General features: G+C 45.9%; 1 long non-coding RNA gene across 1 annotated transcript; it reads right to left on the reverse strand.

The window, feature by feature from the left end:
- Positions 1-2,405: 2,405 nt before the first annotated feature.
- On the reverse strand, positions 2,406-8,421 carry LOC106887760. Its single transcript, XR_001411958.1, has 2 exons — positions 8,305-8,421; positions 2,406-3,479 (listed from the first exon to the last, which is right to left on the reverse strand). It is a non-coding gene; the product is annotated as an uncharacterized LOC106887760 (long non-coding RNA).
- Positions 8,422-10,755: the final 2,334 nt, after the last annotated feature.

A 10,755-nucleotide genomic window follows, 5' to 3' on the forward strand; every position in this document is an offset into this window, starting at 1 on the left:
CTTGCAACTGGTGTCTCAGCCTGGGTTTCTTCCTGGGGATGGAGAATTCTGAGGTCTTTGCAAGTGATGAAGTAGCTGTGGTCCAAGGAAAGCATCTCAATCTGCCAGCTAAACAACTGGGAATGTGACCCGCTGCCTAGTACGATGTGTGTCTTGGCTGTTGTTTTATCCACCCTTGCCACTTATCCAGGAACGTGTCAGAGCCATCTAACAGGGCCACAAGTTGGGTCAAACCAGAGAGTTGTTGTCATGGCTGGATGAAGCTGCTCACTGGAGGAGCACGTGTACTGTAAGGGTCCAGTGCTGTTTGGAGAGCTTCCCTAGTGTAGGAATCAATGTCAAACCCCATACCTGCCCCTTCCTTTCCATCCCAACCACCTTCCAGCAGTGTTGGTGGGTGAGGTTCCTACATACCAGAAGGAACTGTGTTGTCTACTCAGAAGCTGGGACGTCAGTACTTTGATGCACACTTCTCATAGGAGTGGCAAATGGACCATGTCAATTTTTATAGCTATTGATAGTTCTGTTAGCGAGGACTATGTTAAAGAATGAATATATCAGGCACCCTAATTTTTAATGCCTTCAAATATGAAAAATATTAATAATAGAATATGAGACGAGCCTTCCTAAGCTATGGCTGGGCAGATCCTTATCTTTTAGTTTGCTCAGCCCTTCCACTGCTCTCTGGATGGTTTTTATGATTTACGATTAACTGCCTTTATCTTCAGTTAAGATTCTTTCTCTACACAAGTGCATGGCCTGGGCAGACCCATGACTGGTGGAGAGTCTGGGGTCGGGCCCAGGTCCCCATTTGCCTGCCCTTCCCCCAGAGCAGACGGACATTCTTGGGCTGCCTTTGGCTGGACCTGATTGAAACCCAAGGCACATTCCTGCAGGTGCATAAACGCCGCTCTGGTTATTCCATCAGGGTGGCACAGTCTCAAGTAATTGTCATTAATGTCTTTCTCCCTCCCTTTCATGTCTGTGAGTCAAAGGTTGGAGATCTTTACTTGCCAGTTCAAATTGCTTAGCGCAGCTCATACAGACACCAGCTCAAAGTGGGGTTACTCATAAACTCCAGAGGCATTTAAATATTTTATTGGACTTCTAGGCTGCAAAATAGCTTAAGGGGAAAAAAATTTAATATGTTCTCTGAAACAAGCGCTTAGGAAGAGCTTTATGAGTTCCTCATCCTTGCTTTGATCAGCAGTTTGAATTTGGTAGTGGTCAGACACGCCAGTATAACCCTACAGTGATCAAGATGGGAGCCCAAGTTGAGATTATGGCCCTTTTTTTTAATTCAGGAGAGACATGTGTGGTGTGATTGGACTGATGATCAGAACAGTGGTTTTCAAAAGCAGCATGCCACATCCAGTGTGTAATTTAGTTTGTTAAAATCCTGGCTGGAAGAGATCCAGGTATGGCTGTGGGATAACCAGTTGTGTTTTCAAACTCTTGAAAAAAGAGAGAAAGAAAACCAAACGTTAAACTGAAGAGGTTTGTTTGTTTATTTCTTAATACAGAGGAATTATCAAAGGCTCTTCGCCCTTAAATACTGGTGAGAAGCCATTTAGGTCCTTTACCTATGGATTGTGTATTCTGTCAGTCTTTGGCAGTGGCATGAAGTCAATGTAGCTGGTCTTGCATGTGAAAATTAGAAGGCTTGACTTAGAATTAACCACTAAGTTGGGGGCAGGACCTGTCTGTCCCTGCTCTGCCATCGACTCAGTGCAACTCTAGACAGGTTGGTTTTCTCTCTCTGTCTCTCATCTCAGCCTTTCTCTCCCTAAGATGGGACAGAAACTTGCCTGTTGTGGAGAAACAATTCTTTAATGTGTGTAGCACGTTGGTAAACGCGCTTTGCCTGAGTTATTCAAAGTCCTGTTCTCACTGTACTAATGGAACACTGCACCTTGATGGACTTCTTCACCTATCACTTTGCAGCTCTTGGCAGGCTTTGCCTCCTAGTCTCCTTGGTTTCCTGAGATATGCATTTTATGTTCAGTTAGTTAAAATAATAATAACCCCTAATATTTTTATACCGATTTTTATACTGATTATTTCTCAGTGAGTACTCTGGCTCAATGAGGGCAGAGAAATTAAAAGTCTCTTTTAGGGTAACATGTAGAATGCGAGCCCTTGTTGTGGAACAAGGAAAGGGTGGATGGCAGTGACCTTAAAAGGGGTTAAAGCTGAGACTAGAACTAGAGCCCCCTCTTTTCAGCTCTGTGCCCACTCTGCTTCCTCTCAAGCCTGAGAGGAGGACTTTCTCCACAAAGCTTGGATTTTTTTTCTCTTTGTTGTAACAGATTTAATTTCCATTATTGTTGTTACTTAACTTTAACCATTTATCATTGTTGTGTAACTCTCCTAGCATTTAAGAAATAAAGGAGAATATAATGGAGTTTCAAGTTAAGGTTGATTTTATTTCTTGCTCTTTGGAGATGCTATCTAAGCTATTAGCCAGCATTAGCTAATTCTTCCCGATGGCTGGGCAGTGTGTTTCATCTCGGAGCATCCTAAAGTGCCTGACAAAGTGCAGATTGGAGGCAATAAGTTATTCCAGTGATTTCAATATGGTTTCCACATGGGACATCATCACTTGACTTGGTCATGGGGCCCACAGAGAAATTTTAGCTCTCCAGAAGCATGTATAATGAACAGATCTGGGGCTGTAGAGGGAGTTCAAACCATCTATCAGAGGTGAGGGCTGGCAGCTCCTTCATAGTTCATAATTCTGCAGGTCCAGAAGGGAAGATAACACATCCTGCTGGAATAGTTAACTGCAGGATTTTAGACTTTGCTCCCAGCCCAAATTCCTCTCTTCCTTGCAGAACTAACACCTTGCAAAGTGCCTGCTGCACATTCTGCTCTTGGAGGGCTTCCACTCACTGAGTAGTATCCCAGCTGGCGTGGCAGAGTTCTTCCAGGGACACTGATGGAAACAGCTTGTATTGCTGCTTGGATGGGCAGTGCAGGGTGCAGGTGCAACAGTTTGAAGGATCAAAGCAGGATATGAAACTAAAAAGTGGCAAAGAAGTATAATTTAGCAAACTAAGATTATTGACCAGCTTGTCTGGCTCTGCTGAAAGTATTATCTTCTCTCTTACCTGCTTGGAAATGCTACTACAGCCAGGCTTTTGCCATTTCATACCTCCTTTTCACTGGGGTGAATCGTCCTGTGATGGCTGCTTGTGCCTCCTCAGATAACCAGAGGGGGAAAAGCCAAACCCAAAGCAGTTAAAAGGGTTAGGAGATGAAGATGGTGAGAACTGGATGGGGAATGGTTCCTTCTCATTGGGCTCTGCTGTTGCTGAGAAGGAATGATGAGTTCTGGAGCAGGTGAAGCCAGGGGCCATGTACAGTAAAGATCTCACCCAAAGTACCTTTCTGGTACAGTTGTGGGACTTTACTGGTCTGTCACTGGTGTGACCTGTAAGTGAGATTCTTCACGGTGAGGAGAAGCCAAATGAGAACTACTGAAAAAGAGATAGTTTGGACAAAGTGAGATCATCCTGGAGCTGGTGCCAGTCCCACTGGGAACATCTGACTCTACAGCATTTTTCTAAGAGTTAAACGTAATCTCCCCCCCCTTAAATGTCACAGGCAAACTAGAACATTGTACTATTAAAAAAAAAAAATATATCTTCAAATTATACTCTTGATGCTGGGAGCCAGAGATGCCACCATTTTGCTGAATTGAGGTGACACATGTTGGATTCGATTTCTATATTTGTTCATTTGTTCTTTGTCGGGGGAACATAGAGCTCGAGTGGAGTTTTTTTGAGGGCTTCAACCATGGGGGAACCTGCAAAAAAGGCAGCTGCAATCATGCAATTATCTTGAAGAGTGAGGTCTTGCTGCACAGCCTTAGCTAGTGCTGGGTGTCATTAATGCTTGAAGCCTGGTCCTTTCTGCTGGTGCCCCGGGTCCCTGCAGGCAGCCTCCAGCCCAGGCACTGTTGGTTATTTGTATTTGTATTTTGTATTTGCTGGGGCATCTTGTTACTTTTCTCTGTCTCTATAGGCAATGGGTCTGATTTTTCCAGGAAAGCAGCTGGATACAAGGAAAAGCTAATTTCACAACCACAGAGCCTGCTTTGCAGACCACCGAAATGAAATATTTTCATTGTCTTCAACTTGTCTGAAATGAAGTCCAGATTTGTCCCCGTTTCCTTTCTGCCTCCCAGTGTGGGGAGTCTTCCCAGTGCAGAGGGAGTTGCTAGTCATCAACAAAACAAATTTCTGAGGGGAAGAAGAAACTGGGGACCTGAGAGAAGTAGGATAAAGATCCGAATAGACATTCCAAAGCAAAAAAACCTCACTGTTTCCTAGAGGTCAAGTTTTTAACTGTATGTGACCCTCTGCAGATCAGCTGCTCTGAAGACAGTTGCTGCAGGGAAATTTTTCAGTTGTGGCTCTCCCCTCCTTTAAAAAGTGCTGCAGATGCCAGGAAGAGGTAGGAGAATCAGAAAATGGCTAAGGAAAGAAAAGAGATTGAGTCATGATGAGTAGGAGCTGGGATCAACCCATTAAACTCATTGATGAGATGTGCATCACGTGGAAGTGTTTGAAAATGCTTGAGGCTGCCAAAAGTGTGTGTGTGTGTGTGTGTGTGCACTCGTGACTGGCACCAAGATGATTCCAGAGAAAGTGTAGGAGTGCTGAGTTTTCATGGCTGGGGTACTGATGTTCTAACCCACAGTGTTTTGTGTGTGTGTGATTCAGCAACAAGGGAGGTCTTGCCTGGAAAGCATCACTTCTTCCCTCCACAGCCAGAGCTTTTTGCCCAAACGCAAGTGTTTCATGAAAATTTCCCCCTGAAGACCCATCTACAGCAAACACACGATGGAGGAAAAGGTACTTCCACCAAAAACCAGCTTGATGTCATCCACTAATTTGAAGTGCTCGACCTGTTGCCTTTTGCCATAACATTTCACGTTTTTTCAGAGTCATCTCCACTGTTTTAATTGTTGCTTTAAAGTACAGTTGAGTTCCAGGACAGCAGGCAGCAGCAGTTCTGCAGCAGGGTAGGGAGGTTGATGCCATTCTGTAGGAGTATCTGATTTGCACTTGAGGTTTGCTGGGAGACCTTGAAAGGGCAGGAAGGTTGTTTATTCCGTGTGATAGTTCTTCGAGCACTACACACACTGTAACAGAACTGGGGTGCATCAGACTTTGGGTAGCAAAAGCTGAACAGTCATCAGTAGACTCAAGTCAGCTGGAAAAGAGACTGAAATTGGAGAAGACACTCTTAATTCCGATGAATCCCATAATTTGAGTGCATCTGCTAACAGCGTTGGTTAATGGTTTCTGTTACATTTTTGTAATTTCTTTTCAGCAGTCCCTGTGGAGCACTGAGATGAACACTGTCCTCTAGTCTTCTCTTTCCCTCTCCCAAAGGAGGTACACGGTGCCTCCTTCCTACAGACCTGTAGGGCAATATCCCTCCATAACACACATTCTTCAATTTAAGACGGCTTTTTTGGAAATGTCACTGAAAATACCCTCTGTCATTTCACCCCTGGTTTATTTGTGTTTGAGCCCAGTGGAGATGGAAGCCCTGGGGAGCAGATGGCTGGTCTGCAGGTCTTTTGCCTCCCTCTAGTGTTTGATGTCTTTATTTTCTTATAAACTACCAGAACTGAGTTCTGCCTTGACCTGACTGTGCCCGAGGTCTGCTGCACAGAGAGGAAGAATAAAAGGAAAAACAGCTTGGAGATCTTTTAGCCCAGATCCACGAGCAGTGTAAAACGACTTGGGTTGCATCCTGCTGACATCTACCAGCTTGGGAGCCAGCCTAGAGCGTCGTAATTTGAAGTACATCCAAACTGTGTGGTTGCAGCTGTATCTTTCTGCTTCTCTTTCTTTTCTGGGATCATTTCCATGCTTAGCTCTTATTCTGCATTGATGCTAGTGTTGCCTGTGTGAATTTAGAGTGAGATGGGATCTTTGCCCCAGAGATGGAGAGTAGCTGCATAACTTGCCTTTTGGAATGTGCTGAAAGTCTGTGCATAGAGCTCAGAAACGGGTTCTCTGAAGAGGAGGAACTGGTTGGCTGATGGTTTTGGTGTGGTTCATTCAGACACTGGCTTCTGATACATCCTTTCAATGATAAAAGTCCACACCCCATTTCTCCTTTTATTTTTAAGCAATGATGGTGATTTTGGAGAAAATACTTAAGCAAAGGAATATAAGGATTAGTCCTACTGGTGGGACTCCATACTTTGGCAACATAGATTTTGTGGCTCTAGGTCACTACTGTGATTCCAATCCGGAAGGAATCTTCCCTGGCTAATAAGTGTTAATCAGTTTAGTTTCTAATACACCCGTGCTACTGGCCTCCGTGTAGGTACCATCAGTCCTACAGGAGACAGGGACAGCTGGCAGGAGATGGGGGGAAGTTTGCAGTGATGGGAACCCCATTGATACGTGAAAACCCAAGTCTTCATTTCCCAGACCTGTCTATCCAGGTGAAAATACTCGTAGTCACACCTCGTTTCATTGACATGAACGGCAAAACTGCCAGGGACCAACTCCTGAATAGAAATAATCCTCCGAGTGAAAGCTGGTTTTGTTCTTTTACAAATAAATTCGTGCAGGTGGATAAAAAACACCCCTGGAATCTCAGAGCAGGTCCCGAGTCACAGTTTGGGTGTGTGTCGGAGGGCTCAGAGCTTTGGTTTTCTTTTTGTCGTATCTCTTTAAACAAACACTTATTTGCTGAGCACCCAGAGTGTGATGAGCTTTTCAAATTCACAGAGACAAGCAACAACCATCACTATAATTCAAAGGATGGCTTTTTAAAAGGGCTCGCTTATTCTCTGTGTGGTAACGAAGTGCACCGCTATATAAATGAAGAAAAGGGTGAGCAGCTTTTATGCCTCAGGACACTCTCTGCTCCCTGCAGGGGACAGCAAGGCTATTTGCTCTATCACGGAGAGCACAGCACTAATAGCAAGAGATTTTTATGCCTTGTATTTATTTTCCACTGAAGTGTTAAGGCCTGAACTCCGCGAGAAGCAAGATATTAGCTCTGATGGAGCAGTGGTTTGCTAAGGTGGTGTGTTCTGCATTCCTACGTACGCTCTTTAATTGGATTAGCTTGTGGTTTGACTGTGACATGAAAGTGGGTTATCTCCTCTCTTCGGCGCTTTATGGGGACACAGAAAGCTTTTTGTGAGTCATAGATCCAGCCTTATCATGGCTGTTCCAAGGTAGTCGTCTGACAATTACACAACTCATTATATTTTTCAGTTGTCAAAAGTGAAAGCAAAGCTAATAGAGCAAAAACCAGAGCTCTGCAGATTTGGTCTTTGTGTGGGTACCTCCTGGGTCTCTGAGGAATTCAGGAGGTCATTAAGTACCAACTGAAGAGACCAAAGGGTTGGATGTTAATATTTTGCCTGAGTTTCATGCTGCAAAAACTACATAAAGCTCAGTATCTCAGAAAATACCACTTCTACTAGAGTTATCTGCTAGTCCTGCCCAAGGAAGCCTTCCCCATTGTTGCCCAGAGATTCTCATGGGTGGTGAATTGATGGATTCATGGCATGCTTTCTATACCAAGAGTACTCTCAGGTGCTTCCTGCTTGTGCACACAGGCAGGACAGAAAGTTGAATGCATGGTTTTACAAAAATCTTCAGTGCTTTTGGCTTTACTCTGTCAGAATTCCAAAAACTTTCTACACCAAGAGTACTCTCAGGTGCTTCCAGAACCAGAGCATGTGCTTGTGCACACAGGCAGGACAGAAATTTGGTTTTACAGAAATCTTCAGTACTTTTGGCTTTACTCTGTCAGAATTCCAAAATTGAAAGTGTGAGAAATGACTGGCCATCAGTGGCTACCACTCTTGGAAACTCCTCTTCAAAGTGTACCAGGTTGGTCATTCCTGACTTAAAACAGTACCAAATGGCTAGTTACATGGTGAAGACTAAGACCGTACTTTTATTTTGCTGTTTGTCTTGCCTGGTTTGATGATCATACAAGGTTTCAAGTTTAGCAGTGATGGGTGGAATGAATGTCAGCAGATGAGTGAATCACTGGAGTTAAGAGAACCCCCGTGAATGTGATTTTTGCAATTGCTTCACTGTACCAGAAATGGCAGCAGAGAAATGATGATATTTTGGTTTCTCAATATTGTTAAATCTTGTTGAGTTGTGCCATTGCTGGAGAAGTACCCAAGTCTGGCTCTGCGTAGGAGGATTTCGCTCTGGAAGCGGTGTGTGACTGTGCTGCTGGGATCTGGCAATGATTAAACTTTCAGAAAATAGAAAATAATAAATAGCAATAATTTTAACAGACCTTTTGGCAGCCTCTAATGCACTTGGCTTCTCTTGTTTCATCCCGGTAGAAAAATCATTCCGGTGTCACAGGTAATTCAGTCACTGAGCTGTGATTTATCCCTTCACAGAAAGCAGCTGAATGTTCTGAGAAGTCAATGTCCTCTTTCATGGAAAGGGGAAAAAAGGGAGAATGTCATTAGCTTGGGACTTCCCCAAAGAAGTATTTTTTAACGAACAAAAGATTCCTTGAGACCCAAGCACAGAGTTCTGAAATCTTCATTTTCTGGCTGTCATTTTTGGGGGATTTCTAGGAAGAAAGGTGAACTTTTCCCAAATAACATGGCCCTCCAAAGGTTTTTCTCTGGACTCTGTGCTCCAAACTGTAACCCCTCTCTCCTGGCAGCACCGATCAGTGACTTGCTGTTCTGTGAAATCCAAGAGATGATGGGTCTAAAGCTTAGCCTGTGCCAGGCACCTCAATGGGCTCTGTGCCCAACGGGCTTCCATTGAAGCAGCTTATTAAAAGCAATTTCTTCTGAGCCACGGATGTGTCTCTGCTCTCTTATTAGCATAAGCTGCGGAGAAGCCACCTGCACTGTGGAAAATGTCAGGATTGGCAGAGAATCCATGAGCTCATTGCTTCAACAGAGCCCATCTCAGTTCTCATGAAGCACAAAGGGTCCTCTGCAGGGGTGGGGGGAGCCTGAATTCTTGAGATACCTGAAATAAAGTAGTCTGTCGGCCATTACAATGCTGCCTGACTCTCATATAAGGCTAGATAATTAACATTAATAACACTAAATAACCAGTATTGATCCCGATACCTGAGGGCTAAAATAAAAACATAAAGACAGTTGTCCTGGGGGTTAATTTCTCTTTCAGTAATTTTACTTTTCAGTAAGGTCTGTCTTCTGAGAACTCCTTGTCGTCAGGAGCCTTGAGCCCTTCCCTTCCTCCTGAAGCCACAGCACCCACAGGGTCCCACATGGGCTGTCCCTGAGGGGAGTGCACGGTTGCCTGGGATGGGGTGGGTATGATCCTGGTGGATTTTATACTGCCTGGGGTGGGATGGGATGGGTGTCATCCTGGTGGATTTTATATTGGCACTGGGATGAATATTCATTCTTTAGTGTTACTAATGTAAATTATCTAGTCTTATTCTATGAAATCTGGTTATATTTCAACCCTTGGGTTTCCTTGTTTTGGTGTTACTAACGTAAATTATCTAGTCTTATTCTATTAAATCTGGTTATATTTCAACCCTGGGGTTTCCTTGTTTTTTCCCCAATATCCTTTCCTGAGGTGGGCTGATAGAATAATTGTCTAAATGACAAAAAATTGTTGCGGGTTCCTCAAACCCTAACAATGAGAGAGGTGAGTTTTATGGCAAGGGGCGGGTGCTCAGCCCCTTCGATGGCCCTAGTCCTTCCCTGGGGATGGCAGGATGGTCCCTGGGGAAGGAAGGATGTTCCCCGGGGAAGGCGGGATGGTCTCTGGGTCAGGATGCTCCCTGGGGAAGAGGGATGATCCCTCAGAGAGGCAGGATGGTCTCTGGGGAAGAGGGATGTTCCCTGGGAAAGACGGGTGGGCTGATAGAATAATCGTCTTAAATGACAATAAATTGTTGCGGGTTCCTCAAACCCTAACAATGAGAGAGGTGAGTTTTATGGCAAGGGGCGGGTGCTCAGCCCCTTCGATGGCCCTAGTCCTTCCCTGGGGATGGCAGGATGGTCCCTGGGGAAGGAAGGATGTTCCCCGGGGAAGGCGGGATGGTCTCTGGGTCAGGATGCTCCCTGGGGAAGAGGGATGATCCCTCAGAGAGGCAGGATGGTCTCTGGGGAAGAGGGATGTTCCCTGGGAAAGACAGGACAGTCCCTGGATTGGGATGGTCTCTGGGGAAGAGGGATGATTCCTGGGGAAGGCGGGATGGTCCCTGGGTCAGGATGCTTCCTGGGGAAGAGGGATGATCCCTCAGGAAGACAGGATGGTCCCTGGGGAAGGAAGGATGGTCCCTGGGCCAGGATACTCCCTGGGGAAGAGGGATGGTCCCTGGGGAAGGCAGGACGGTCCCTGGGGAAGAGGGATGTTCCCTGGGAAAGACAGGACAGTCCCTGGGTCGGGATGGTCTCTGGGGAAGAGGGATGATCCCTCAGGAAGACAGGATGGTCCCTGGGTCAGGAGGGTCCCTGGGGAAGGCGGGATGGTCCCTGGGGAAGACAGGACGGTCCCCGGGGAAGGAAGGATGATCCCTGGGGAAGACAGGACGGTCCCTGGGGAAGAGGGATGATCCCTGGGGACGGCAGGACGGTCCCTGGGGAAGGAAGGACTGTCCCTGTGGAAGAGGGACGGGACCCGCACCAGGAGGTTGCCGCAACCAGCCCCGCTCCCCGCCGGCGGTGGTGCCGCCGCACCGCCAGGGGGCGCCCCGCGGGATGGCGGCGGCTCGAGCGGCGCTGCCGGGAAGCGGGGG

The sequence above is a fragment of the Calidris pugnax genome, unplaced genomic scaffold, assembly GCF_001431845.1.
Source record: "Calidris pugnax isolate Ruff unplaced genomic scaffold, ASM143184v1 scaffold82, whole genome shotgun sequence".
NCBI lineage: Eukaryota > Metazoa > Chordata > Aves > Charadriiformes > Scolopacidae > Calidris > Calidris pugnax.